Source organism: Leuciscus leuciscus, assembly GCF_965113295.1.
Source record: "Leuciscus leuciscus genome assembly, chromosome: 17".
Taxonomy (NCBI): domain Eukaryota; kingdom Metazoa; phylum Chordata; class Actinopteri; order Cypriniformes; family Leuciscidae; genus Leuciscus; species Leuciscus leuciscus.
The window spans coordinates 35,001-42,072 of record NC_138741.1 but is presented as its reverse complement, the minus strand read 5'-3'; the positions used below and the strand labels follow the sequence as shown (position 1 = coordinate 42,072).

General features: G+C 39.2%; 1 long non-coding RNA gene across 1 annotated transcript; it reads right to left on the bottom strand.

Annotated features, from left to right (window-relative positions):
• Positions 1-2,544: 2,544 nt before the first annotated feature.
• On the bottom strand, positions 2,545-5,851 carry LOC309479833. The gene is made up of 2 exons (XR_014199446.1): positions 3,027-5,851; positions 2,545-2,911 (listed from the first exon to the last, which is right to left on the bottom strand). It is a non-coding gene; the product is annotated as an uncharacterized lncRNA (long non-coding RNA).
• Between the last annotated feature and the right edge of the window lie 1,221 nt (positions 5,852-7,072).

Genomic DNA, 7,072 nt, shown 5'->3' with positions numbered 1-7,072 from the left:
ACGCCTGTCTGTAAATAATGCCGGGAAAAAACTATCGGCGAACGCAGCAGCCGCGTATCGGCCGATGCCGATACACGTCAAACCCGCAAATATCGGCCCGATATATCGGCTGACCGATATATCGGTCGATCACTAGTTTCATCGGAGCGCAAAGAAATAAAGAGCTGAGTATCATCAGAATAACAGTGAAAACTAATGCCATGCTTCCTAATGATATCTCCCAAGGGTAGCATGTACAGAGTGAAAAGTAAATGTGAGTAAATAAAATAAAATAACTAAATAAAATATTTCATGTTTTCGTGCTATATTTCATAATTTATAAAGACACATGTTAGTAACATTTGAAAACAGATACGTTTGGCTTGCATTAACTATACATTATCCAACAAACATGAGCTGATTTCTCTGTATTAAAGAAACTTAGGTAAAGTTGGTTTTATATTCGATATTCGCACATTCGCGGACTTCCGCGTTCAATAACTCGTGAACTAAACGTTGTTGCTACAGAAAACAGCTATCACATATAACTACAGATAAAACACCAGAAGCTACAACATAATTTTCCTCAAAACGATCTTTCCTTCGCACTGGACAAAATACATTATCTCTATGCGCAGGCTGCTAAGAGGGGACCATCTGCAAAGTGCAAACCCGAAGGAAAGCTCGTTTTGAGGAAGATTTAAATATTAAAACAATGTTATTTGTGTAGTAACAATATTCAGCTCACGAGATATTGAACGCGGAACTCCGCGAATATGCAAATATAAAACCAACTTTACCTAAGTATTAAAGAACCACAGATGACATGTTTATACATGGGTTAAGAATGTAAAACATCCTTTATCCAATATATTAGTTAAAAGAATGTTCCAACCTATCTTTCATCCATATCCTGACAGAAAAAGAAAACAACGAAACAGACTCAGGTGAGAGTCTGGAGATGCAGGTAAACTCGTGTGTCATAACGTCAGCCCGACTCAGTGAAAACAGAAGATATGGAAATAAGACGAATTTCAGCATTTTAATCATAATACCACAACAGGGCCTTTACAATCGTAATGACAAAATTAAATAACTAAACTATAAACCGCAGCCACAAATTTACCTGTTTTACAAATAAATAATATTAACATATTGCCTTGAGATATAAAATAGCCAAATGATGAATGTACATTGTTGAATTGAAGGGGGTGTGGAGGAGAGACGAGAGAGAAGCATGAAGAGGGAAGTTTGAATTATGGCCGACACACGACTAAAGAGACGACGTTCCGATGAACAAATTATAAAGAAGAGGGACAAGGATAAGGAACGCGCGAAGTCCCGAATTTACATCGGAAAAACCCTCGAAATGTGGCGAGAACTCTGCCGGCAGAAGGGCTTCCAATCAGACATTCAGTTGCTCTGTTTTTGCAGAACAGGTAAATCCATTTTTCTTTCTAAATTGACGTTCATGTTCGCCAAACCAACACAAGGATGTAATTAGCTAGAACTATGCAGTCAGCGTTAGCTTTGGTGAATACAACATATATGTTTCAGCTAGCGATCAATCTCTATTGGAAATGGTCAAGCAAATTCACAGTAGGGCGACAATTTGTGTGAATTATTGTTTTCACCCACTGTTTGTTATGGATTTGAATGTTCATTTATAGGCTATTGACCAACTTTGACTAAATTTGTTTACGACGCTGCCGTTGTTTATGCTCACTGGGAAACGCGAAGCTAACGTTATCTTGCTATTATTGCGTCCTTGGGAGCTATAGTTATAGTTATAACCTCAGGTGGCGAAACGATTTTAAGACAATGTTTCTCTTTTTCTGCATTCTGTTCTGCAATATATAAAAGCATTATCTATCTTGGTGACATTACACATTGAATGAAGTATCAGTAAAACTTAACTTTATTTTTAGTGACTACTTTGACTTTCCTTTATGCCGGAAGGGAGGGGAGGAGGGAGGAGACGGGATGAGGAGGAGGGAGGGTCTAGCTAGCCTCCGTTTTGTTTGACAACAATTCGAATGTCAACACTCCCGGCATCACTTAGAGCACCTTTAAGTTGATTTTCTGTATACTGTATATTTATTTTTGGACTGATAGTGGTTAATAAATTAAAACAATGGAATGCGAGAGTGTCAGTGGTAATATTATTGTGTAACAACTCAGGCTTAGCCTGACAGATAGCCTGACCTGGACCAGGGGTGCGTTTCCCGAAAGCATCGTTAGCCAACTATGGTCGCAAGTTCCCTCGTTACCAATAGAGTTCAATGGACATTGCGATGAACTTGCGACCATAGTTGGCCAACGATGCTTTCGGGAAATGCACCCCAGGTTAGTTTCCCAATATAAGCTGCCAGATTAACTAAGTTTGAACTTTATGAAACAGAATCAACCGACTATAAGTCTGACTAACCAAAATAAGCCTGGCTTGTATTTTAATCTTGTTTATTGAACAACCCTCCAGTTTGGTATATATTGTATTTGTCTATTTTTCTGTTCTTGTGTTTCTATTGTCTTCACTGGTTTATGTTTTTTATTTTTTCTGTTAGTCTAATTGTGGCATTTTCATTGTCACTGGAGAAGGGTGAGTAAAAGTCAGCTACATCCCACACAGAGCTCGTATGGCGTTTATCTCACAGCAAATTAATTTGTGTCAATGAGGCCACAACTCATGTGTGTCACGGTTTCCAGCTAGTCACCACCTCCTCACTACATTTCCCATCATCCTCCCTGGCCCTCACCTGCATGCACTTCCCAATCACAGATCACCGTCACCTGTCACCAATCTTCACTGATCATCATCCAGCACTATTAAACTCTTCCCTCTGCAGTTCACCGTTGTCTGGTCTCGTTGTTCCCTCAGAGAACTCTACCGGACTCCTTTCTTTTGAGATACCGTCGGTCGTCATTTCAGAACCTACATCAGATAAGACTCTTTAACTTTCATATTAATCCAGTACTCTATATTCTTCAGTTATTTTCCATCGCTGTGATATAATACTTCTGCAATTAAAACCTGTTATCCACTTTACCTGTGTGAATCCTTCTTTTCCATGACAATGTGATGTGTATCCTGGTCAAGAGATTCACATATTGATCAATGATGTAAAATATACAAGTATGTGATCAAATATTTTGAGTGTTCTGTTTTTAAGAAATATAACTTGTGTTATAGGGAAGTGTAGTGTTGTTGTTTTTGTTTTTTAAACCAGCTCTCCTGACCATCCGATACTGCATGACTTTCAAAGCTTCAAACATCATCAATCATGTGGTATTGTCATTCGATACAGTGTGTGATACAATAGTGCTTTTAAAACCGCATCAGAGTCCCGGTATCAACCATCCCATCTCTACTTAAATGTATTGACCCAATCAAGAGTTGTTTCATTGAGGACTGTGATGAGCTGCATCAAGAGATTACAAACTGTCTGAGGATAGGAACTGTCCAGGTTTGCCATATATTGTGTTCGTCTATTTTTCTGATTTTGTGTTTTTATGGTCTTCACTGGTTATCTTGTCACCGCTAGGGCCGAGGACAACCACCACTCCGGAGGAGCTACACCAAAGTACCCACCAAAAGTCTGACAACGACATGATGTAAAAGCTTGATTCTTTTTATTGAATATAAAAACACTTTAAAGGAATGTCACTGCCCAGAACTCTTCGTAGGGGCCACTCGTCGGAGCGGGGCTTCAGTGGAGGAAGGCTCCGGTCAGCCGCCAGTTGATCATCTCTTTTTACTGAACAACAGTGTGGGGGGGGACAAAGTCCAACAGTTCATGACTGAGTCTTCTCTTCCCACAGGACAGCAATAGCAGAATACAGCGGCGGATAACGGGACCTCTGTTCATAGCAGACAGGGGGCTTTCTCTTTTCACAGGACAGCATCAGATAACTGAGTGTCACCTTTCTTTCGCAGGTCAGCAGCAGCCGGATTGCAGCAGCGAATAACAGGTTCTCTCTGTTCACAGAACAATGGTGATTGCAGAATCCAGCAGTTAATAACTGAGTCTTCTTACCACAGGGCAGCAATGACAATGCAGCGGCGGATAACGGGATCTCTCTCTCTGTTCATAGAACAATGGTGATTACAGAATCCAGCAGTTAATAACTGAGTCTTCTTACCACAGGGCAGCAATGGCAGAATGCAGTGGCAGACATGGTGAGTACAGAATCCAACAGTTAACAACTGAGTCTTCTTACCACAGGACAACAATGGCAGAATGCAGCGGCGGATAGCAGTTTCTCTATGTTCATAGAACAACAGTGGTGAGTACAGAATCCAGCAGTGAACAACAGTGGTGAGTACAGAATCCAGCAGTTAACAACTGAGTTTTCTTACCACAGAGCAGCGATGGCAGAATGCAGTGGCGGATAAAAGGTTCTCTAGGTTCACAGAACAGCAATGGATAATGGGATCCCTCCCAGGGCAGCGATGACAGAATACAGCAATTTAAATTATTTCATAACCCTAACTCTCCGGGCTAAACAATCCCCGACAAAGACTTCAGAGTGCAGACAGCGTTTACATTTTTCCATACTCGTGCATGCAAACCACTGTAAATCTTCACACGTGCTCACTTCAATCTTCAGACACTGCAATGACACACCACTTCACAGTGAAAAGTATACCTTCACTTCAGCTCGTCGGGGCCGGCAAATCCACTGTTCTGATCGGTATATCCAACAATGCCTGCGCTCATTCCGTTCTCACAGTCTTACTGACCCGTCTCTTGTGCGTTCTCGATCTCAATTGTGCCCCACGCTTCAGCCGCACTTTATCTTTCCCATCTCTACTTATGTTGCTGCCTCGTCGCTTTTGCCTCTTTCCTCTCCTCCGCCCTCCTCGGCCTCGGCCGCGGCCGCTCTCTCTCGCCTGCTGTCTGCTGCCTCCGTTCTGCCCCTCCGCTTTCCGATCTCACTGACTCTTCAAAACGCCGCTTTTAAATCCCCTGTTGGAGACACGCGCTCCAATGGCTGCTTGATTAGCCGCTGCAGCTGCCGCTTGTCAATACGGGCGCCCATGACAGGTCGCCGGAACCGGCCTGATGTCGCACCGGAAATGTTTCCCCAGGGGAACTCGTTCCACTCTTCAAGGTTCCCATTCATCACCCGCTGACAATCTGTTTTTATTTTTCCTGTTAGTGTAATTGTGGCTTGTTTTATACACCAATGATGTGTAAATCTGAGGAATTGGTTCATTTCATTGCTACTGGAAAAGGGTGAGTACATCCCACACAAAGTTTGAATGGTGTTTATCCTACAGCTCTTCAAAATTAGCTTGAATCTGATCCATTTCTAATAAGGACTTTGTCTTTCTGTACCTAAAAGGTTAAAGAGACTTGTTTTATTTTGATTCCTTTGGGTTTGGATTCACTTAAGTTTTTGAACATGTAAATTAAGAACTTATTTGTTCTTAATATTGAACTATTTAATAGTTTGCCCAGTAGGCATTTAAGAGCATATCCTTTGACTGTCACAAATTTAATTTCTGTTTAATGGTTTAAATGTTTTAATTAAAATGCAAGTTATTTTTGTACAGTGTTGAATCAGAATGGGTTAAATAGTAATAATCGAACTAAAGAGCCATTTTGTCCTCTGTTAAGCATCCTGGCTAATGTTGTTCCGGAAATTGTACAAACTGAAACTGGTGAAAACAAAGTTAGTCAATGTTTTGATGCAAGTTATGCTATGCACATCAAGTTAAAGTGGCACACTTGAAAATTGTCAACCAGTTTAAGTCCTTGGAATGTTATCAAAGGGAGAAATCTGTGTTCATCATTATGCCTCCTTTGATCATTCTCTGCACTTGATGTTCTATTAAACCTGTCTTAATGCACCTCACACTGTTTTAGAGTTTTCTGGTTTTTTTAGTTTTCTTGCTGTAGCTGTTCTCTGTTAAACTGGAGATATATATATATATGGCATAATTTTTTTTATAACAAATTTTTCTTAAACCTATACATGCATAGGTGTTTATTTATATATACAGAATAATTATACACCATACAACCCTAACTCTAATATTATGTAAACAAACTTTTATTTTGGATGTGATTTAATCACGATTTATTGTTTCACAGCCCTACTTTTTGTATTGACTTATTAGTATTATTAAGTATTATTACTATTGCCTGTTGTATTTCCTTATGCATAGAAAAGTATTGACAAATGTGTTTGAAACAAAAAAGCTGGCCAACATGCACTAATTGTAAAAAAAAAAAAAAAGAAAAAAAAAGTGATGCAATTCATTAACCGTGCTTGCATTTTAATGCATTTTATTTTTAGGGCTTGCATTTTTATTGGCTGAATTTCAACATCTCACCAATTTCTTACACACACAAATGTTACTGTGTTACAAATGTTACCTAACCCTAATGCGTTTTTTATTTATACTGTATAAAGCTGTATAAGTAATTTGCTTTGTACAACACCATACTCCTGAAATTGCTGCTTTTGTATGTATGCCTTCACCTCATGTATCCAATTTAAGATTTGTTTGTCTATGTCTGCTGTCTCAATGGCCCTTTTGTATTTGTGCATTTTCCCATCTTTGTATTTATATTCCTATCCCTTGTCTTTGCATTTGCATTTATGACTGCTCTTGTCTTTTGCATTATTTTCTAGCGTATTTTTATTTTATTTATGATTTAATGTCTTCAATACATCTTTATGTATGCACTTGTTTTTATTATCTGACTGCTTTTTGTGTGTTAGTATTAGTGGCTGTCTTACTATGCCCTTTTTCTGCTTTGTGATTTTTCTCTATGCTCTTGTACCCATTTGTATTTTTATCTGATGCTGCGATTTCATTTAACCTATTTAAAACTTTTTTTTTTCTTGATGGAATGGCTATATGGCTAGTTGTTTCACTTTGTACAGATTTGTATTCCTGCTTAAGTTTACGTGTAACTTCATGGTCCTTTTTTTTTACCCTTTTGTATAGCTGTTAATGTTTTGTATTTATGCTGTTGATTGACTTGTAATGCATTTTGTTGTATTGTATCTTTTATTGTATGTTTTTAAGGGGTAGAGTCCCAGGGGTAGAGTCCCAGGGGTAGAGTCCCAGGGGTAGAGT